This window comes from Rhinolophus sinicus, chromosome 16 (genome assembly GCF_057876585.1).
Source record: "Rhinolophus sinicus isolate RSI-liver-muscle chromosome 16, RSI-T2T, whole genome shotgun sequence".
Taxonomy (NCBI): domain Eukaryota; kingdom Metazoa; phylum Chordata; class Mammalia; order Chiroptera; family Rhinolophidae; genus Rhinolophus; species Rhinolophus sinicus.
This window is the reverse complement of record NC_142516.1, coordinates 112393505-112418145: the sequence shown is the minus strand read 5'-3', so window position 1 is coordinate 112418145 and position 24641 is coordinate 112393505. Positions and strand designations below refer to the sequence as shown.

Here is a 24641-nt window from a genome sequence, read left to right as displayed (position 1 = left end):
ATGTATGCACATTTTAAGAAAGGAAACTGCATTAAAATTATAATTCTCAATATATACCAATAACAAAAGATAAATACAAGTCACATTTGACTTCTGCAATTACAAAAGGTGCTCAAAGTGGTTACTATCAGTGTCCAGACATTTCTGATTATGGCAAACTACTGCTTGAGCAATGTTGACCAAAGTGTCCACCTACTTTTCATTTCTCTTTTATTAGTTTCAGCTGTACAAAACAATGTAATAGTTAGACATTTATCATTTATGTCCCTCACAAAGTGATAACACCCTGCCCCATCTACCTACTTGTAAACTATCAAAAATTGCAGGTTAATGGGTTTTCCTCACAAAATGCTGAAATGCATTCTGAATTTAATATAGTATCAATAAAAAGATCTATTTTTAGCACTATAAAAGTTGTAAAGGTAATGGTTCATAATATATTTTAAAACTAAATATGGAGATCATATCTAGTGTGGTCGTTCTATAAGACAATAAAATTGATAAGTACAAATTTCTTCTTCATAGAAAAATCTAGCTTAAATAAAATTATACTATAATTTTAAGGGTAGACAAAATTAGTGGACTCTCTGTTACATTTCCTTTACTAAACAGCACTCAGAACATCCTGAAAAGCATGTTCTCTGTAACAGCGTTTAGAATTTTCTCTTCTTCTCTCCCACAGAGACCTCACTTACCGCTAAACAATTTTGAATGTGAGGTATGCCTCCAACTTGAATCTTCTCATTCTCTCTGAGAATGGCAACCATAAATGGCACCTCTGACCATCGAAAATTGAAAACCTTGGTTCTCACTTAAAAAATAAGGAAGGCTGGATGAACAGTCTCTCAGTCCCTTCCAACTCTGAAATTTTACCAAGAGAGTCAAGAGAATTTGAATAAGCACATAGTCTTTTGATTCACCTCTTCTCAGCTCCAGGTGTTACCTAAACCAGTGTCCATCTCCTTCTACATTTCACCTTTTCAACCAGTTTCAGAGTCTATCTGTTTCTTGAATTTACACCCTTGCTCCTAAGATGCACATATCATGGCACAGAAAAAGCTTGTGTTTCAGAATTAAACATCTTAGTTTAAATCATATCTTGACTACTGACTAACTGTGGCCCCTTGATGATAACTTTAGACTCTGTCTTTAATATTACCATCTAAAATGATAATGATGCAGGTTAAACTAAAAAGATGGTGTGGTGTGGTAAAACGATGACAGAAACTATGTATGGGAGTCTCTGTGGTTGACCCATAGTAGGGATAAAAATAAATATATATTTTTTAACTGAACGAACACAACCTCTGTCCAGAACATTTTCTTCTAACCAGGGACACTGCATCAGAAAACATCTCTTTCAAGTGGTGAAATTGTAAATAATAAATTTGACATATGAGAGTTATTTTTTTCACAAGGTAAGTTTCTCCATATCTTTCATATTACCTCGTTTTCCTGCTCATAAGGGTAAATGTGGTTGTCTCACACTCTCTGGGACTATTAGAGTCCTGTTGCCTAGAGTTCCTACATCTAACAAATCCTTCCAGTAATTAGGCATCTTTTTTTATAATACATACCTCTTGAAAAGCATAGTCAAGAGGGAAAATTAAAATTAATTGGAAATGATGGCCATAACAGCCAAACAATATTTAATGAAAATGAGTTAGATTTATTGGCTGAGGCCACAATCAAGCGGTATTATTTCCCCCATGCAGAGCTGTGAAGTGTCTTGCAGGGAAAAAAAAAAAAAAAAAAAAAAAAAAAAAAAATATATATATATATATATATACACACACATATACATATATATGTATATACACACACATATATGTGTGTATATATATATGTGTGTGTGTATATATACATATATATGTGCATATATATGTGTGTGTATATATATATATACATACATTTGTGTATCAGTGTATGTATTATATATATATATAATTGGAAGCGCAAAAGCCTTAAGTAGACTATATATGTATCTCTAAAACTAGGTATCATGACTTAATTTCCTATGGACAATGGTATATGTTTCTGCACAATCACTCCAGATCAATAGAAGTTCATAGCAAACACTCTCAGGGGAAAAGAAAAAAAAAGCTTTGCAATTACCATCTTGGTATTTATCTTCCTCTTAAAAGAAATACAATGCATGTAATCATGGCTTAAATGAAGTGCAGTAAGTTGCTTCAAAGCATGTTCATTGTATTATGCTTAATGAACTCTTTTTTTTTTTTTCAAACCTAGTTCCATGTAAGTTCTCCTCCAGGGAGAACAACTTCTCCCCAGCCTCGAAGGTTATACCACATTGTGGTCCCCTAAAATTACATCTGTAAAAAATTAACACATTAAAATTGTATCTGTAAATAATTTTTCAGGCTGTAAGAGTCTCATTTTGTGTGTAAAATTGCCATTGGTCGATTCCACACTTACAAATGACAGCCACCTTTATTATTTTGTATGCCATGTATTACAAAAATAAATAAATAAATAAAAATAAAATCTCCAGGCAACATAGAGTAGGAACTCTTTTTCTCTTAAAACATGTAATTCCAACTTAATTGGAGTGCAAAGGACAGAGAACTGGCTCACCATGTAATATGTTCAGCACCTCAATGCTTATGACGGTGAGTATACACTATGTAAGGCATTTAGCATTTGGAGTACGGAAGAATAATTATATTTTTGAGATTTCCCTCACTAGTATTTCTCCAAATCTGGTGCATAGATAAACTGCATCAGAATCATAAAGGATGCTTATTTAAAAGGGTGATATATTGCCCCCAGTTAAACTCCCCTGGATCAGAATCTCTGTGCATGGAACTCAAATGTCTGCATTTTAAACAAGCCGCGTGGGCAAATCTCATACACACTGCATTACTACAGCCCGTTAGGAAAAAAAACCAACAGATGTCATCAATCCAGAAGTGAAGGGTAAACTCATGAGGAAAAACTTGCCGAAACTTGTTTAAAACTTCTCACCACAGGACCAAGGTCCTTCGTGATACAGTCTCTTTTCTCCACAGCTTTCCCAGGCCCTCACCTCAACAGAACCAAAGATGCCAAACAATGTATGCTCTGCATGCCAGCAGCATGTGCTTAAACCACACTTGGCCTGATTTCTTCACCAGCCTAAATTCTGATCAACGTGAAGCCCAGATGACATACTCCAGCACCTCCTTCCCTAACCGTGACCAGACCTTGTGCCCACACTTATCCCACATCAGGTAAAAGGCTTATTTGGGTGACTTTTTTCTTAACATCTTATTTATATAGAATTCATATACCACCTCACTCATCCATTTAAAGTGCAGCACAACCTAAGTTTAGAAGATTTTCATCACCAGAAAGAAACACTGTGTACATGAACAATCCCTCCACATTCTACTACCTGCCCCATCCCACCCTTAGCGAACACCAATCTGCTTTCCCCGGTGTCTATTCAGGACATTACATATAAATGCCAGCTGCATGTGCTTCCATCTTGTACTACCAACTGCATTCTAACTACTTACACATCTGCCTCTGACTGGACATCCAGAGGCTGAGTTTCCAGGGTGGGGCCCTGAGCATGGCACACAAACAATAATCAGTAAATGCTGCACTAATTAATAAAAACCCTTTTTTTGCTTCTTATCAGAGGCAAGGAGACGCAGAACTTATATGGGCTGTCATCACTTTAACAGAAAACACTGGGCTATAATCAAACTGGGGCTGGGGAGTTAAGTTCAGACAGTGGAGGGATTTTGACAAACCAAAAGGCCAGCATTAAATACTTTCCAAAGGAACACTGATCTATCAAGTTAGGCATTGGGAGACTTCGATATGAGAGCAGTGGTCCAGGAGATTTCCTGTGATCTGCAATGACTGCTAATACGTCTTGAGGAGACAGCCCAGTTTTTGTCATTGTCAACTTGACCTTCTTTTCCAATCTGTTTTTAGATCCCTTGTAGTCTCTCTTCCAAGGGTCCAATGTCAACAGGTTATCCAAAGCCTTCCTCCCACTGGGCATCCTAAGTTTGAAAACTAATATTTTTTCCTTAGGTCTTAACTAAAATTTCTGTCGCTTGAGAGCTACTCACATCACAGTCATAAGATTCTGAGCCCATTACCGGATTGACAGAATTGGTTAAACGATTAGGCAAAATATCATTCATTAAAAAAAAAAAATTACAATACGTGCCCTTGAAGAATCTTCACAAAGAGGCGAATAAAAAAGAAATAATTAAATCACCCCAAATGCCACAGGGGGTAGGATTGTCACTGCTAACATTTTTCTGGATGTCCTTTAAGGAGGACAGAAAACATATACATATACAGACTATATATGTATATATATATATACATATATATATATATTTTACACTTTACAATATGCTGTGCAGAGTTTTCCATTTCGGTAAATAGAAATCTACAGCATTCATTAATGGCTGCACAGCATATCATTGCTGAATGTTAGATGCTTCATATAAACAATCCTTTACTCTTAGACATCCAGGTTATTAGCCCTTTTCCCCCCTGGCTATTATAAACAATGCTGAAAAGAATATAATTACCTCAGAACATTTATATATAAGGTATTTATCTCTGCACAATTAGTTGACTATTTCATTGAAACACATTTTATAAAGAAAATTTCTGTAGCAAAGTGTCTGTTTTTGTTTTGATCAATATTGCAGAAGTGCCCTGCAGAAAAACTACATACCTTATATTCTGATCAAGAATATACACGTCTATTTCCTTACACCCTGACCAAAACTGCTTTTTATACTATTTTCATAGTATTTTTAGTATTTAATAATAGGCAAGAAGCAAAGCATGGCCTTTTGCCATTGCTGTGTCAAACTGTAAAATCAGTGTTTTATAAACCTTTATACAAGTGATGACCGTAAAAAAAACCTTTGAGGCTTTCATCATCCTTCACTATCTCTGCATCTCCAACCTATATCCTTCCTCAAATCCTTTCTCCATCTTTGTGCCTAACACTAGAAAACACACTTTCCCTAATAATCGAAAGTACAGAGACTGCAGTGCTCTATTTTTAAAGGACCCTTCAAAATAGAACTATAAGATTTATGATTTATTTGCAATTCTTCAGTTACTAGTGAAGTGTGCATTTATTGATCCTTTCTTTGTCTTTTCTGAAGTCCAGTTTCCATTTGCCTATAAAAAGATTTACCTGGGGTGTTAATACAATTTTTTCCACTGATGTTAAATGCCTTTGTTATCACATATAAACATTTCATATATACATAGGTAAGTAGGTTTGGGGCTCTCTATTCTTTCCATTATCATACTATTTTAAATTGCATAATTTTATAATTAATCTGAATCTCTATCAGGGCATAAAACACCTCCTCCAATACTGCCCAATAGTCCTTTACTTGTTTAATGTATATATTTTGGAAAGAAAGTTTTAAAACCACTTGATAAATTTTAAAAATCCTAGTAGGATTTTGCTTGATTTTGCATTTAATGTACAGGCTAATTTTTACAGAATCATATTTTTAATGTTTCGACTTCCTAGTAGTAGCAGTACAGGTATTAGAAGAAAAAGAAGGCACAGCAAATGGTAAGTAAATGTTTCATATATGTAAGATGATTTTTCAAACACTGAACATCATTTTGTATTTTATTCATCATCACAGCTTTGTAATGGGATATGTTCATTATTGCCAGTTGCAGATAGGGAAATTAAGGCATGTAAATTTCAGTAACTTATCAACAGTGAAACAGCCAGTAAATACTGGAGCGAGGATTCCACCCAAGCATTTTGAAGGCAGAGCCCTTACACTGACCACTCTGCAATTTAGGTATGCCCCTCCATTCAAGTCTTACTGTTTTTTTTATGGATTTAAATATTACTTCACCTGAACGCTGAACATATCTTGCTGAATTTATATCTACACATTTTGCTTTTAGTTGCAGTTTTTAATTCTTACATTTCTTTGATACATTTCCAAAAACATTCTTGGCATTACAAATATTATTATTATTATTATTTTATTTTGTAAAGGGACGATTTATTGAATGCTCATTGTTTCTAATTATACTTCAGTAGCTTTAGGTTTTCAACAATTATCATCTAAATAATAATAATGTGGCTTCATTGTTTCCAGTTTTTATACTTCTACAGTTTTGTTATTTTCTGATTCTTTTGGCTAATAATTCTATAACAATATTGTGTAACAATATATAACAATTGTTTTCATTAGAAATATACATTGAAATTATGCTTGTTGTTTATGGTTACATGATTTTCAATTTTACTGCCATAGATCAGATTGATTTATAAAAATTAGGAAAAGGTTCTCTTTTATCTGTACTCCCTAGCAGTTAAAACAGCACAAACTACCTAACTACTTAAGGAATTCAATAACTTTACTAACTGTAGTAGTCTTTTTAGTGGTAAATTTCTATTTACAACACTTATTGTGACAAGTCTTCCAATTTATAGCCCCTAAAAAATACCAATTTGCTTTGGGTTCCCCTTTATCATTCCTGATTTCATGTGTTTTCATATTAATTTCTCATATTTGTTAATCAGACATATTTTATGCATCTTAATATCCAAAAATAACTTTCTGAAATTATTTTCAACTGTTACTATTCTAATTCATTAATTTAACTTTTTAGAGTATGAGGTGTGATCAGGAAATACAGTGAATGTTTAAATTTTAAAAATATTACAGTAAAAGACACATTGTCATTAATCCCCCTCAAGGTACTCCTCCTTGCTTCAAACACACTATGCCATCATTCTTGCCATTTTCTGAAGCAGTTTTGGAAGTTCTCTTTCATGAGCGTCTTTAATTGCTCTTTTGTGGCTGCTTCCATGTCCTTAATCAATTCAAAACGTTTTCCTTTCATGGTTATTTTGACTTTGGGGAAGAGCCAGAAGTCGCATGGTGCCAGATCTGGTGAATAAGGTGGATGAGGACACACAGTAATGTCTTTATTTGACAGAAAATGCTGTACCAGAAGTGATGTGCGACACGGAGCACTGTCATGATGGAGGATGAAGTAAGACACTCACGAAAGAGGACTTTCAGAACTGCTTCAGAAAATGGCAAGAACAATGGGATAAGTGTGTACGAAGCAAGCAGGAGTATTTTGAGGGAGGTTAATGGCAATGTGTCTTTCACTGCAATATATATATTTTTAATTTAAACATTAACTGTATTTTTTATCACACCTCATATTAAATCATTCTTTGTACTTTCATTTTGTTGTGTTGATATTTTTCAGATTTTAATTGAATAATTCATTTACTTTTTATTTACTAATTAAGTATTTAAGATACTAGGTTCCTTTTTACCACCATTCTGTCTTCTACACTCATAGATTTGTCTGTGGCATTATTTTTCCCACTGTTATTTTCTAAATTGTCTGCAATTACAGTTTTTGCTTCTTGTTTTTCGTTACTAAATTTGCTACATTATTTTAAAGCCAGATAATGATTTATTACCAATTTTTCATAATTGACAGAGTGCCTTTGTGTGTGTGTCTGTATGTGTGTAAATGTGTGTGTTTCTGCTTGCGCATATATGTGTGCATGTGTGTGTATATATGCCTGAGTACAGTAGTACCTCAGTTTTTGAACGTCTCCATTGACAAATAGTTTGGTTTACGAATGCCATAAACCCGGAAGAACATTCTCAGAAGTTGAACATGTCACACGGCTCCACTGAGTGCAAGATCCTGAGGCCTAGCTGTCAGCTGTTTTCGAACATTTCAGAACTCGAACGGTTTTCCAGAACGGTTACATTCAAAAACCGAGGTACCACTATATATGGTAACATGAATAAGATACATAGCTTGTTTGACAATAACTTTTGTTTTTTTGTTTGTGCAGTATAAAGTTTGCTACTCATCTATTGGGTGATCTTATTATTTGTATCAGTAAAACCTTTCTTGCCACAGTTTAATTGTTGCATAGTATTCTTTCATAAACTAAATAAAATAAGCTAAACTCACCTATTCTTTTTTGTTTTTCTCACTTTTTTCTTATGCATTTGGCAGTTGTGTGTTACTGTGGGGACAGAGCCCCAGAAAGTAATTTACAGGCTCTCGGCCTCACGTGGAAGGGTGCTGGCTTGGGTAGTGGATGGCTGTTGGCTGTGGCTGATTGGCCGTTGGCTGTGGCCGGTTGGCCGATTGGCCACTGGTATAACTGCAGCGGCTACAGAGGAGATCCAAGGATTGCCGAGGAGAGCCGAGGATTGCCGAGGAGCAGAGGAGAGCGGAAGAGAGTAGAGGAACAGAGCCGAGGAGAGTTGTCGGTCGGTTGGCGGAAAGACGGACGGCAGGTTGCGCTTCCGGTGGGCCCAGCCTCCAGTGAGACCATAGTGGTATGACTCCCCTACCTATGGGTCTGTGGGTGTTCTTTTTTAGTCTCACCATATCCTGTGTTCTTGTTTGGGGAGCGGGAGCAGAGACCCCGCAGGCCGCCCCGCCTGAAAAATGGCACAGTGAGCAGGGTCTCCCGCACGACAGTTACTTATTTTAATTCTGTCATAAATTAAGTTATAATAGGTGATATTATAGGGAAGTGGATATGTCTATTGTGGTTTGAGTGGAGAATGATTTCAGAGTATGATCAAAAAGACTTCTCCATCTCCAATTACTTTCCAAGTAAGAAAATACATAAAATTTTGTATTTCATATCCACATGCAATCTACATCAAAATAAATAATTAAAATAAGGTGATTAAAATTGGCCAAGAGAGAAATTAATACTTTAAATAATTAGTTACATATTGGGAAGTACAAAATGTGTCATGAATTAACATGCACATTTTACTATAACAGTATCCTAAATATCTAATCAGAGTGATAAGTCTCAGTATATCAAATTGAGTTCTCATACTTTATTCCTTAAACCATAAAAGGGGAAGTCTAAGCAATAATTTATACTTGATTTTCTTTTTTTTATAGTGCTATGGTTTCAAAGATCATATAACTGTTTTCAACATTCATTAGTTTGCAAGGAAAAAAAAAGCTATGTGTTAATTAGAGGACACTGAAAATACACTAAGCTCAAAATATAAGTACCAGTCTCTGGTTCCCCAAAATTTAAATAACTGCATTGATCTATCTATCTATCTATCTATCTATCTATCTATCTATCTATCTATCTAGAATGGGGAGAGAATGAGAATAGACAGAGAGTGTGAGACAGAGTGAGAGCGAGAGACAATCTTTCTCATATGCCAGAAATTGTGCCACAGTTGCTGTCCTATGTGATAGCTTATAAGTAGTTATTTAAATTAATTAAAATTAGATACATTCCCAATGCTCATGTTTTCAACTAGTGGTTACCATTTTGAACAGCATTGGTAGAGAATTTTTCCATCATCATGGAAAGTTCCCTTGGGGCGATATTTTTCTTTCCAAGAATAATGAAAAACAGTTTCTTTTATTTTTCTTTCTAGATATGACAACTGAAATTCAAAGAAAATAAAAAGTATATTTGAGTTCAGGATATTTGTAACTGCTAAACTTTACCTCAATTCTATTTGATTACTGAGCCTCTGCTTTTTCCACTTCATAGAATTGATTGGAGGAAAGAAAAAAAAAAAAAAAAAAACTCTTACAAGGAATGGCTAGAGAAGCCCCTGCCCCAAGAAGGTGACAGCCTCAAAAACCTCACCAGGGATGCTATTGACATAACTTGTCCCAGGGACATTTATCCTTGTCTTTGCCAAATTGCATGCCTTATGCTAAATTCCATGAATTGTGCTCAGGTTTCTTACTAGTGTGTATGATCCTGAATTATTCAATCTTGAGCTTCAGATTTCAATATTACCTCCTATCTCTGGCAAAGATTTCATAACCCTGCTAACCGGTATATTTATATTTTTATACAACTTATTGAGGCAACTTCTGTCGTGATCCAGTGTAAATAGCCTGTCTAAAACCAACCCTTTAAGTTCTACCAAGGTTGCCCCTTTTCACTGTTGTGTGCTCAACAGTGTCCCCAAAAAAGATATGTCAAATTCCTAATCCCCAGTACCTATAAATGTGCCCTTAGTTGGAAAAAAGTTTTTTTTGCAGACGTAATTAAGTTAAGGATCTCAAGATGACATCGTCTTGGACTTAGAGTAAGCACTAAATCCAATGACTGGCATCCTAATAAGAGTGAAGACAGGGATATTTGACACAGACACGGAGGGAAACCAGAAGGAAAAGTCATACAGAGATGGATGTAGAGAGGGGAGTGATGCGTCTACAAACTAAAGAACATCAAAGAGAGAGGCATGGAACTGATTCCCTCTCAGAGCCTGCAAAAAGATTCAACGCTGCTGACAACCTGATTTCAAGCATCTGGCCTCCAGAACTGTGAGAGAATAAATTTCTATTCTTTAAAGCCACCAGTTTGTGGCCATTTGTTAAGGCAGCCCTAGGAAACCAACAAAGCCACCATCTCTGTCGGTATTTCTTTCAGTGCTTTGATCTCCTTCAAAGCAGTACTGTTCCTTTACATTTCTCAAAGATATAATCAAAAATTTCTTATGATTGACTTCCTAATGAACTGAAACAAGGAAACAAAATTTGGGGGAATACCTGAACAAAAATGTCAAAAATACATGAATGTTAGGTTGCAGTAACATGACTTTGTCTTTTAAAATTTGGTTGACTCAGTGGATCTAGAGCAAACTGCTTCCTTTTTTAAAGTTTTGAATGGGCTCTGAGACGATATAAGCCTAAGGAAACTTAATGACAAGACATGTGGAAGTGTACTGTTGATCAAACAATGCCTTTAGAGGAGTAAGTTTAATGTTTCTGACAAATAAAAGAACGGTTCATTGAATATGGCATGCACTTGATGATATGCAAATGAAAAATTATGCTATATGTTGATGAGAAAAAAGACATAGAACAAAAAATTTACATTTTCTTATTGATCGTATTGATGATTTTGTATTTCTCTAGCATCTGCAAAAACTGATTTTAACAATTTTTCGTGACTCTTTTAATAGTCATTGCATTCTTTAAACCACATAGAAAAACTGAAAAACTCAAACGCTACCTTTTAATTTGCCCCAAATCCCTAATTCTGTGAACTGCACTAGTGCTGGAAAGTATTTTTAAGTTATACTTAAATTCACATTCACCTAGTTACTTACTGAAAATGATAATGTGGATGATCACCCTAAGGACAGAATGCTGTGGGTGAGATGCTGGGAAGGAAATGAAATCTCAAACAAGGGAAGTGAACAGAGTGACCTCAGCATTTAAGGGTAAGTGTAGGAGAGGGTGGGGTGATCAAAAAAACAGGAAGGGAGAGGGTGACCTGTCTTCTGGCAAAGGAGACAAGGTGTGGGTCAAGCCAGATGTTGGACTTTAGAGACTATGGAATTAATGGCCCAGAGACAAACTTCTTAGTAAAAGGTTTAGTCACTTAAATAGGGAAAAGAATGTATTGCCTGAAACTCACATGCATTTAAGTACAATTAACTATAATACTAGTGTCATATGATTTTATTTTAGGGAGTTAAGGAATAAAAATTCATTCAGTTCCAAAACAGGAAACAGAGGGGTTAAAGGAATAAAGGAAACTGTAGGAATATATGTATATATATATATATATATATATATATATATATATATATATATATATATATATATATATATATTCCTTTAGTATGTATATTGTATATTGAAAAACCAGGTCTCCAGCTTTTGCTAGGAAGAACACACACAGTATTTGAGGATGTTTAGAAGAAAATTGTTAAAAAACGTTCAGGCCTTGACCACTTAATTTACAAACTAACCTGTTATCATTTGTGTTTATTTTTCTTTAAGTGAGGTAGTCCATAAAAGGCAATGAACTCAAAGGTAAAGAAAGGCTCCTATGATTTCTTTAGCCTAATTGGAATTTATGCCAGCCCACAGCCTCTAAATTTCTCTAGTTAAGAAAGACAATATAATCAGGTAAGGAAGAAAAAACAAAAACAAACCAAAAAACAGAAACAAAAAAATCTAGTGGAAACAACAACAAAAGAACAGCAGTAAAAGTGACCAAAAGCGGACAGTGAATAACCTAAGGACCTAGGATTCCCCCTAATTTCCCATGGACTCTTACCTGAGACTTCTACCATGCACTTTGGAAACTTGTCACTGTTTGCTGACTCTATAAGAAAAGAGCAGACAATCAGAGTTATTACACCACGATGGATCCAAAATTTGTCTGCTGCTGAAGATTTTTCTCTAATTTTATGTCTACTGTAATGCAGGGTCTCAGCTCCCACACCCCGCACAAGAATGCTAGATTTGGTGAGGCCAAAAAGGAACACCAGTGGAGCCACGGATGGGGGTGGTTCATACCACTATATTCTTGATGGCGGCTGGCCGAGACACAAAAGCAAACATCCGCCAGTACCACAATGAGGGGTCTTCCTGCACCTCAGTCTTGCTGACGGATGGGGGAGACACAGAAAGTAGGATCCACACGATCCGCAATCCACTATCCATGCTTTCTAACCCCCCTTGCTAGCTGCTGTCCACTTCTCTGCCAACCAACCAACCTGCCTGTGTAGCCACGGCAGTTATATTAGTGGCTAATGGCTAACCAGTAACAGCTGATGGCCACCCAGCCACAGCGGATGGCCATCTGATTACAGCTGATGGCAATCTAAGAACCGAGCCAGCACCTTTCCATGTGAGGCCGAGAGCCTGGGAACTGCTCTCTGGGACTCTGTCCCCATATGTACATACATCAACAGTCTTTATATGATAAATGTAAAGAACACACTTTTTAAAGTGCCGTTTAATTGCAGCTAATTGGAATATACTTTTTTTTTTCTCTCCAGTTACATACTTTACATACAATTTAATCTAGTGGTAGAACACATTCTCAAAGTTCTGCTATAAAGGATCTAAGTCATGATGGCAGGGATCAATGACCTGTTATGATTCCTATTTCACCTACTGTGTATGTGCTTGGAGTTAGAATGGAAGACTAGGGATGGAAACTAAGAAAAACTGCATGATTCGTGTAAGTGTTCATTTTTGATAGGTTGTATGCACTTGCGTACATACACACACACACACACACACACACACACACACACACACACACACACACTTTGGTTTAGAGGACCGAAGTGTAGATAAGAAGGACTTAGGAAGCACTGTATAATATCTTCTACAATCATAAAAAAAAGATATTCCTCACAAAGAGCCTCAAATATATTTCAAAATTACACTGCCAAACTTTCGTATGATCTTTTAAAAGTAAAAACCTCTGGAGAGGCAGAGCATTTTTTACAGATCATGAGGAAGCGAGGCACTGAAAGAGGAAACAGATTATTTTTGAAAATACGGCCCTAGATGATCAGGTTCAGGCAAGGTGCCAAGGAAACTAGATTTAAAGCAACAAACAAGGCAAATCTAATTCATAAGTTAATTTAATACATATGTATTAAGTACTTCTAAAATTTATTTAAGCTATAGAAATAGCTAAACATAATGAAAGCATTATTTTTTTTTTCTGGAAACTTAAAGTGATTTGGAACAGACATTTTTAAAATTAAGTAACAAATACTTAAATATCTTTAAACTTCATAAATTAGAAGTATATCTGGATTTGTATTACCAGGATTTGTGTAAGTTTGTGCAAGAATAAACATGTGTACGCACACACATTATATTTCCACAGCAGAAATAAGATGAAATAACATAGGAAATTAAATGGAGATATATGTGCCACTATCTATGTGCTTATATTCCAAAATATTATGCAGTCAGCTAAGAAATTGTTTACCCGAGGAAAGCTACAGAATGTTAACTCACAGGCTAATTTGAGCTTCAGTCCAAATAATTGGCCCGATTATTAAATATTACTGTAAGACAAATGGCAAAAAAAACATTGCTGTCTTGCAACTGGCATGAGTTAATGCTGATAAACCATGGAAACATACAGATTTATTTTTATTCCTACACACTTAAAAAAAAAAAAAAACAGAAGTAGAGTTAGAATAACAAAAATGTCTGTGTTGACAATGTTCTTTTAAGAATTGTTACAAACTCCTTGGTTTATAGATGAGGAAATTGGAGCTGAGAGATATTAAGTAATCCACCCAAGATAACACAGATTTGACTCAAAAATAAATCTCAGCTTGTGGCAGCTGAGATTGGTATTATGTCTATAATAAAATATCAAAATAAGTTTTTTCAAAGAATGATTTACTTAAGAATCCACCATAATAGCACAGTGGTTCCAATTATTTAAGAGCATGCTTTTATGAAAGCTATTGCATTATATTATTTAAAAAATCAAAAACATCCAGGCATACCCTCTGACATAATAATTTCACTTTGGAGAATTTATCTTAAATAAATGATTTAGATTTCAACAAAGTGGCAAACAACAATAAAACTGTTCATTTAGTTGTTTTTCTATTATGAAAATGGTAACAAAACAAAATCTAAATATCCAACTATAAGAGATTGTTAAATAACTTGTGTTAAATCCGTAAATAATACGTGGCCACTAAAATGCTGCTGTGGTAGAAAGATATTTAATGGTTTGGATATTTTTCATTTAAAAGGTATATGTTAAGATGTAATGATAAATATATCACAATAAACAAAATTAAAATTATATGATATATAAACACATTGTAATGTCACTTATATTTATCTTTTCATACAACTGTTTCGTATTTTGCATTTTAGTGCATTATTATAGTTGAGAATTGTTTCAGATGTCACAAAAGGAACACTGAAACTTGTGGTTTAAGCATAATCATATAAAGGAACACTAAAGAGCACTTATAATGAGGAACCAGTTCAAAATACCTAAGTAAAGAAAATTCTTAAAAATATAAAGGCAAGTCATTTAAAAGTTGTAGAAAAATGCATAGAGTGAGTTAGCAATGAATTATAAGAAGTGGCTTTTCTTTTAAATTTTCAGTTAGCAAACATTAAAGCTATATTCCAAAACTGAAATTTGGTTCTGTGAGTGTAAGCTCCAATAAACGTCACAATATGAATGTTTCTGTTGGAAGTATATTTCATTCTGTATCGTTGTTAGTTCTCCCAACGTTTCTTTTTCCTTTTTTTTTTTGTTTTTTTGTTTTTTTTGTTTCCTGAGTAATTTGTTTTCCTTATATTCATGCTCCTTTAATAAGGGGCAGCAGTACTCTTGCACTCAGGATTTGTCTCTGTAGTCTTTGAAAGAAAAGTTCTCACTGATGGACATGGCTCCACAGTGGCACTACTTTGGTGAACTTGGCCTTGCAGGTTTTCCTTACTGTACGTGTCCGCATTGCAGAGCTAATTAGACATGAGGATGCTACTTACACTGACAACGCTCACAAGGAAATGAAATGTATAACCCAATATGCCAATTTATTAATTTACAACAGAAATACAACAGCTTCTAGCCTTCACTGTATAAGAGTCTCCCACCCACCTTCCCTAAAAAAAAGAAAGAAAAAAAATGCCACAGGAGGAAACAGATTATCTGAAGGTTGCTTGGTGAGCACTGAATTAGAATATATTATTTTATTTACACAATATGCTGCTAATGCCATCAGCCCGAGCAAGCCCGCTGCACCAAGCATTCAGCTGACACCCACCTTCTTCCCAGAAGGGCATCCTTATGAGGATTACCAAACTTTGCCCTTTGGATTCTGGTTTTGTTTGTCCGGGTGTTTTCCACGCACATTAAAAACATTTATCTCCTAGATTATTGTTAACCCTGTCAATAAGATTAGAGCTGCTGCCTTAGGAATATATTCTATTCGTTTTGGTAGAGGTTCTTTTGTGTAGCTATGGTATCGTATAATGTTGTATCTTCTGATTCATTATTCCATGACTGTTTATTTGAAATCTTAAAGATTTTTGTCATGTCTTTTGTGCCTACAAGGATATTTTTTTCTTGATTTTATATTACCCACATTTACTAAAAGATTTTGGATATTTTTTATATTTTAAACGAGAGTAAAAGTATTTGACACTAGTCAAGGAAAATATTATTAAATACATCTTTCAACATAGGATTGGCTGAAACATCAGAATGATGTTTAAATGTATATATCATTTGTAATTCTTTAAGTGATAGTTATGTATAACTAGCAAAACCATTGTCCCTTACGGTTATTACCTTTGTGTTTGTCACACAATTTAAAAATTACCTTTCCATAATGTCACTGGACTTTTGAAAGGTTGAAGTAGGAAAGCAGAAGCTGCAAATATTTAACATTTTGATTGTAGAGTTGCTAAACAAAAGGTGATTTCAAATAAAATTAATGAAAATAACATGACCGAGCTAGTACAGAAACTGAGAAAAGCAAAGAATTTCATCATCATAAAATTACATTTTCATTCTAGATTTTTCACATATCATTTGTCTAATATTAAACTATTAAATAGAGCACTAGGCATATCAACTTATTTATATACAATTAATACCAAAACTAATTTGAGGGTGAGTTTTGTTTCAAAAATACATTGATATCTCAAATTTCTTTCTATTTTGTATTTTTTTTTCTCTCAAAAGAATGATCGTTATTATAATTTGTCTCAATTGTACTCAGTACATACACACTTTTATTTAAATGGATCAATAAAAGAGAGTTTTTGTTAAGTATTATAACTTCAAATTTAAAACAAACTTGGAAATTACTAATATTGTAGAAAATAATATTGGTTGAAATAGACATTAAAAGAAAAATAAAACTGTAAATGATTCTATATAAATATTATTAGAATGGCAATTTGGATACAAATCTGACCAAAATCAGTAACAGGGATTTGAAAACTCAAGATTCTTATTAACACTGTTTTCTGCACTTAATTATTTCAAGGTTATTTCTCCTCAAAATTTGTAAAACCAAATATTGATGTTTCTATTATTTTTATTATTTGGATTAGGTTGTCACACAAACTTTTCATTTATCTGAAATTTATTCTTAAATATGTATGCCAACAACTCAACTTTTCTCATTTTTGTTCAAATTAATTATTGTTAATTTTTTTCAAGGTAAAATCTTAAAAACCATAATATGTCCCACAAACTTATTGATAGCAAACAACATTTAATAAAAATGTTGTTACTGGATCTCTAAAGATGTAGACTATAAACACAAAAGAAATATCACTGACCCATAATTACATTAAAATTACTAAACGTTTAATTAGTTTGATTTAGTTACCAATAATTTTTTAAAGAAATGTAGCAAACATGATTTACACAAATAACTTTAGAAAAATATTTTAAGGCTGTTAACGCTTTATATGATTTTAATGTATTTTTTGAATCAAGTAAGATGGAATTGACAATAACTAAAATATTATCAACTGGACTTTTAATCTAAGGAGCAAAATATTAAGTTCTATGTGAAAGTATCGTTAAAAGTGTGAATGAAGAACTTCACAATAATAAACAATTCTCTGACCTATATCTGAGGAAACACGTACAATATAAATAATGAAACATACAAAACATAAACATATTTTTGAAAATCAGTATCTACATGTATCACACATAAGAATACAAGGTGTTTTTATGGAATTTAATTTGTTCATAACACAAACCTATTTCACATAAGTAATCTTACATAACACATAAAATTAAAATACAGTAACAACTTTATGACACTGAGAAGAAATTAGAATACATCCTTGACAAAACAGTTTCCAGTTGTTAACTTCTTTCCTTATTTTATACCTACTTGAATTTTAAAAGAAAGAAAAATATCAGTTTTATTTTAAATTGATGATAAGACCAGATCAAAGATAGAAGAGCCTAATATTAACAGAGCATTTAATATTTATCCTTCAAATAATTTTTATCAAGCTTACGGATGCTCTCTAAATTTAGGTAAATACCATCGTCTTCAGGAACATAGCTTAGAGATGCAAAGAAATTTGACATATTTATTTTTCAATAATATAAACACATAATTTTTAAATCTATGTTCAACAAGATATCATTATCCTTTCAGGATAATCTATTCTACCGATAGTATATACTAGTTAACACAGAAAATTAAAACACATACATATGCTCACAATGTAGCTTATTTGTCATTTTTAGTTGTCAAATTTATTTAAATATGGGTTTGTTTATGCTTCTCTTAATTTTGTATATAATCACAGCTTAAATCCAGAACTATTTATCTTCCAAACATTAGAAGTCCTGAAAAATGCATCAAAACTTCTTAGTTTTAGTAGATAGCTATATAAAACCAGCCCATGCTCACATTACCATATAGTTGCTAAAATATGTTTTACTGTAAAAAGGTAATGTGAATAAATATTCCTGCTTTAATTAACACTTAATGAATAACTGATTGAACTATAAGGGGAAAATATTAAGTACTGATACAATCCACTAATGAACTGATATGCTGTAACCCTAATTAGCTTTCATTAAATATACCTAGGTTTTAAAAATGTTAAAATCAAGTTTATTTAACTAACTTGTATAAACTGGAGGGGAAACAGCCATGGTCTAAGCAGGTGTCCTCATTCACCTTGCTCCCACCCTCATGTAACAGGCTGGTGAATGAATGTTTTCCATTCTTACTTACCTGAAGCACTAGTTCAGTGAATTCTATAGATCCACAGCCATGTTTTCAGTTGCCTGTTTTACATGATAATGTTCAAAATCTGATGTTAGCATCAAAGATACCTGTCATATAGTGATGATCGATATTTATTACAAAAGTCCAATAAAAGACCAGTAGATTCCTAAGCATACTGCACTTGAATTAAATATGGAGAGCTGGAAGAGGACACTGATATGATTTACATTGTTAATGAAATTACTAGCAAAGTAGTCATAACACAGATTTTATATATATATATATATATATATATATATATATATATATATATGCAGTAATATCAATTTGAACTTCTTTGAAATACCATTATTCAGCCTTTCAATTTGCCAACAGTATTATTGCTGCCATTACTTTGGGAATTAAGTTCTGAGAATCGGTCAAACATTTCAAAACCTTTAAAATACTCATATTAGAAAACTGAAAACGATTATTTTGTACATTGGGCCTTGTAAAACAGTCAAAAATCATAAAATGTATTGCTATCATAATGTAAATACTAGTAAAAAAGACTGTCTTCTAATAATATCATGAATTCTTTCAAAATTATGCTTTCTATCTTTGAATTGTGTTTTCTCCATCCCTTTCAAATGTCTTACCTCTTGAAAAAAAAATAATTAGAAAGATAGGTTTATAGTAATAAATCATAAATGATTGCTGAATACTTAATTTTTCACTAATTTGATGCCAATTTTTGATTCATCTACCTTTTACAGTAATAACTTCTAAAAATACGTCCTATACAAACATGGAAGATCCTTTTCCACCATTACTACGGAATATCTGTGTTTGTCTTATCCAATGATTTGAACCTCTAAATAACATTATAAATAAGCCATAATATGTGATACTTAGGGGTTAATCACAAGTTTTATGATAGTTGGGTGAATAATAGCGTGGTTTACCCGGTCATATTTCTATGACCAAATATCTCTAAAGCCATATGCAAAACTAGTAATGCCACTCTATCATTCAACCAACTAATAGTTGCCTGTTTTAGACGATAATGTTCTAAATCTGATGTTAGCATCAAAGATACTTGTCATATAGTGATGATCAATATTTATTACAAAAGTCCAGTAAAAGACCAGTAGATTCAATCATTTAGAGGAAATCATGCAAAGTTCCTGAAACTTCAAAAAGAATACATAAAATAAAACCCATCCATAGGAGCAAATTTGTACTCATATCAGAAGTGTGTGTGTGTGTGTGTGTGTGTGTGTGTGTGTGTGTGTGTAATTAAGGTATATTTATTCTTCATAGAGTTTTATAAAAGGGAGTGCTGATTGAAATTAGTTCTTGCATATAGAAGTATTTGCATCCAATACATCATTAACACATAAAGATTAGAGTAATACTCAAAATTGAAAATATCACTTGAAATAAATTTCGAGATTCTCATCATTTCTGCTAAGACTTATATTCCAAGATACATTTTTAGCTGCTGTGCTCATCCAAGATAATTCTTATTTTCCTATATCACAGCGGTTTTCTTATAGATACTGCTTAAAACTCTTTCTTCTAATTTAGAACTAATGATTTCCCCACCCCCAATAAAATCCAAGCTTCAAATATAAGTGTATTTTCTAGAAATTATAAGTGAATCATATCCAGTCATACTTTATATAATGTAAAGTCAAACAGGCCGAGGACAAGATAGAAATTAAAGGATAAAAAGGTTTCATCTTTTGTTTCATCTTCACTGACAAACATATTTTATCTCTTAGAAGATAATTTAGTAGAGAAAAACAAAACTCACTGCTTCTTCATAATCTCTCAATCCCTCTATTTGTTTTTTAAAAGCTTTATTCGGTTGAAATATGTGTAAGTCTAAAGCCACTAGCTAGCTACATTTTATGTTGTTGGAAAAAAATTACCTAACATAGCTATAACATAATAAAGTCCTGATAAGATGAAATGAAGATACAAATGATGCAGAAAGTGTATTAACATCACTATAATAACAAGTACAAACACTTGGTGATTGCCAATCTTCAAGTATTGTCACCAGGCCTAGGTTAAAAACAGACACACTATTTTATAGATACTTTTAAAGACCACATCTGTGATCCTGTAGTTTTAAAAATAAGGATTAAGAAATTAATAATTAATGTGTTTCCAAAATTCATCAATATAAAACACTACTGTTATTATTGAGAACCTTAATGCTATTATATCTCTATCTATTCAAAGTTTTCCCCCTTTAAAATTGAACCCAACTTCAGTAGTATGTTATATGATTCTGACAGCACATACACTAACTGAAGAAGCTCAATACTTATACAGAGAGTATTAAGGAATTTTTTTAAAATTCCAAAATGTAATTTATTTATCTACATATCTATAGCATATCAAATTATATCAATTTTATCAACATTTCATTGAAATTGAGTGTATGAAAAAACCTATAAACACACATGATTTTCTTTGAAAATGTATATATCACATCAGCAATGACCATAATATACTCACTTCTAACCTATTTTACTAAATTAACATCTCTCTTCCTAGCTGACTTTTAAATTAAAATAATAGTTATGCTTGAGGAATTTAACAGGTTCAATAGTGATAAGATATTAGTAAATGTCTATTTCGCATATGGTTAAACATGTAAACATGGTCTAAAATGTTCAGCACCTTACTTACACTGAAATCTTTTTGTTTTTGCATGTGTGGAGGAGCTTTGGATGTTATAAATTTAGAAAAATCCATAATCATTTAATCTGCGTGGCAACAGGCAGGATATAAAATCAGTTCCTTCAGAAAAGCAATTTTAGTATTTTACAACATAGAGAGTTTCAAGCCTTCCTTAATATTGCGAATGTAAAGGAAATAGTTTTAGAATGCACAATTAAGTACTTTTCTAGAGACATTACCTGATGATTTAGAAAACAATCACGTATTTTATAAACACATGCACTCAATGTAAAACATGTATAGTTCTAATGATTACTGATACTACGTTTTTCAAAAGCATTCTATCTGCCTCTCGTTCTTTAAAATATTTGGTACACAGTTGTAACTTTTAAACTGCTAAATAATGAAATTAAAATAAGACGTAATTGGATTCTTCCAGACTAATTAAGCATACTTCTATACCACAATAAAATCTACAGCAAAATACAAGGAAAGCAGCAAGAGGTTGGGGATGAACTGACCAAACTGAAGAGCCAGCTCCTTCCTGAAAATAGTGCAACGAAGCCCCGAAGAAGTTGAAGACTTTGCTGATTTGTCTGTAAAATGGGCGGCCTATGTTTCTCTGTTAACTTTAAAGTTATATTGTGAGAAGATGACTGCCTAAAAAGTTTTTAAATTTATGTAGGAAGGGAGATACTCTCTCCTCCTTGTTATTGTTAATAATTACCGACGTACAGGTTGGTACAAAAAGGTAGATTTTGAAGATGTTTGTCTCTCTATCTGAAAGTATGATGGATGTGCTCAGGTCACAGCACTCTCAAAACTCATGTAATTCTTGGGAAGGAGGACCAGCAATTCACCAGAATGACTAAAAAGTTTTATCAACTTTTACCCTTCAATTTCAGCTACAGTAAAAATTTTCAAGAACTAAGTATAGCTGCCTATCTTAACTTTGTAAAACACAAACTCAGTTGCATTCAAACTACTAAAAAGTATACAAACTGATCATGTTTATTTATTTTAAAATACAAGTTTAGGCAGTCTTTTAAATTATAACAAAAGACTTTTATTATGGCAGGCTGCATTGTTTCCCATGGCCTGTGAATCACCCACAAAGTGTAACCATAGGACCAGTTCACAGACTCTGTTCTGTACAAGAAACTTCTTTTTAAAAGCTTTATGGAAGAAAAAAGCTTAAAGAACTGAAATTTCTACAGATGCAATCCAATTATATTTCAGTTGACATGATATTTTTTCTAATAAGAAAGAAAATCTAGTGTCTCTCTTAAAATGAGTTCCATATAATTTTTGGTATCATCGTGATTGAATCGGGATAAATGAGTGTAAGGCAGGTTCCACTACAGTTTCCCACTGCTCCATCTGCTGGATATGCCTACATCGCCCGCACCAAGTGGTAACCTCTAAAAAGTAACATGAACTAATTCAGCAGGTGGCTTCAAAAGGCTCAAGCACGTTGCTTGAGAAACTTACTGTGGCTTTCTAATTTTTGTTCCACTAAGAGTTCTTATATCACAGTAAAAAACATAATTATTTAAGAACCTACAGTGGTCACTAAAATACTACATAAGGCACACAAGATACACTTCACAGTCGGTGATACCCGGCAAACAAGAAGGAAGGAGGCTATTCATCGCAGGTTTGCTCTCTGCTCCAACCCTACTGATTTTAACATTTATCCTGGAGGTCCTGTAGTCATTCATCTAATTTAGAAATGGAAGCCGTAGGCATAAAACTTTTTAGATTTTTAAAGCATGCCTATCAGTAAGCCCATAAATACCGCAAAAAGAAATTAATGCCTCTCCAGACATGATTTACAAAGCGATCCGGGAGCCCGTAGATTTTTCCTCCGCAGCATCCCTGCAGCAGCTCCAGTGTCGCGCTCCCGGACGAGGCAGCCACTCTCTTCCTCCTGCACCTAGTCACAGACGGGACAACGTGCCGCCGCCGCCACCGTCCAGGCCGCTGTCCCTGCCGCCACTATGCCGCTGCTACTGTAAAGAAAGGGTTACTCCTCTCTTCAAGTCAAGTGGCTGCAAACTTCCCCTGCTTTAACATGTCCCTTTATTCTGCAAACTTGTAAGTCCTTCCGTGCAGAAGGGCCAAGGAAAACCATTACAAGCATCAGAGGGAACATCACAATACAGGACATCCCCGGAAAGTAAGACCTGCGATTTATTCAGGAACGCAATCTTAGTCCAGACGGGAAACACCGTTTCGAGCGGACCCTCCCCCAACTCGGTTCCCTTCAGCAAACGGTGCCCACGTTGCCAGGGAGGGCAGCTGCGGCTGCCACCGACATGTGCGAGGTGGAGGTAAAGTTTGACAAATGGTGACCACTCCTGGAAAGGGAAGAATCTAGGCAGCCAAAAATACACGCTGTATATGCTAGGATGGAAGCCGCTCGCGAAAGTGCCACATACCTTTCTGCAGCGGCCAGGCGCGGAGGCTGAGCAGAGCGCGTCGCTGGAGGTGGCGGGGCGAGAGTCCAGCCCTGGCGGCGGGCTCCCTCCCGGGTGAGCGGAGCTGCCGCCGCCGCCGCCGCCGCCGCGCCTGGGCGCAGGGCCGAGCGGCCGCGCCAAGGACGCTGACACGGCCAGTCGCTTGGCGGGGAGAAGTTGGGCAGCCTCCGCGGCGGCCTCAGCAATCGCCGGGAGCAACACGTTTAGTTTGAACTTTCCAGGTCCAGTCTCAGCAAATACACACTCACGCACACACACGCGCGCGCAAGGAGAACCTCTCAGAGGCGAGCGAACGGGCGCTGGTGGCTTTCTGGCCGCGTCGTTCTCTCTGCCTCGCTCTTATTGGCGCGGAGGTTATTGTTTTATTTATTTATTTCCTCCTCCTCCAAGCTCCGTCCTCCTCCCCGCGCCTCCCTCCTTCCCTCCCCCTCCGCCTCCTCCCGCAAGTCTGCGAGGTCGGCCCCGTGTCGCTCCAGCTGCAGCGTGGCGGGGCTGCGCTCGCCTGGCGGAGGCTGCGGATGGCCCGGTGGGTGCGCGTCGGGAGGGGGGCGAGGGGATAACTGCCCGGGCACCCAGGAGCGCGGGCAGGGCGGGGTAGCAAGAGGACGCCAGGGCTTCGGGCCGTGGTTGGGGTACGAGAGTCACTGGACGCGTGGGGAGGACAATCCCGGACCCCGGGATTGTGCGGCGCGCAGTCTGCTGGCTGCAGCGAGGGAAGCGGGGCGAATCCTGCACGGTGACCAAGCTCCGCGGTCTTGGTGCGCCCGGACCCTGCAGCCTCCTCCGCTCCGCAGGCTAGAAGGCTCAGCTCCCGCCCCCTTCACCACCCCGCCCCGATTCCTCTTCTGCTCTCCTTGCTGCCTGTCCTAACCCCTGGGGGATGCTCAGATGCGCGCAGCCACCGTTTAGCCACGGAAGATGCGAGTTTGCATTTTTTTTAATG

The 24641-nt window shown here is 35.2% G+C and overlaps 1 protein-coding gene across 13 annotated transcripts in view; it reads right to left on the bottom strand.

Moving 5' to 3' along the window:
* TENM3 (teneurin transmembrane protein 3) overlaps positions 1-23971 on the bottom strand; it is a 2441918-nt gene extending 2417947 nt beyond the window's left edge. For 5 of the 13 annotated variants that reach the window (XM_088793202.1, XM_088793205.1, XM_088793208.1 and 2 more), the window contains exon 1: positions 23660-23971. The gene's annotated coding sequence lies outside the window, so the exon portion shown is untranslated. The remainder of the gene's footprint in view (positions 1-23659) is intronic. The other 8 variants (XM_088793206.1, XM_088793210.1, XM_088793209.1 and 5 more) reach the window with 5 other exon arrangements.
* Positions 23972-24641: the final 670 nt, after the last annotated feature.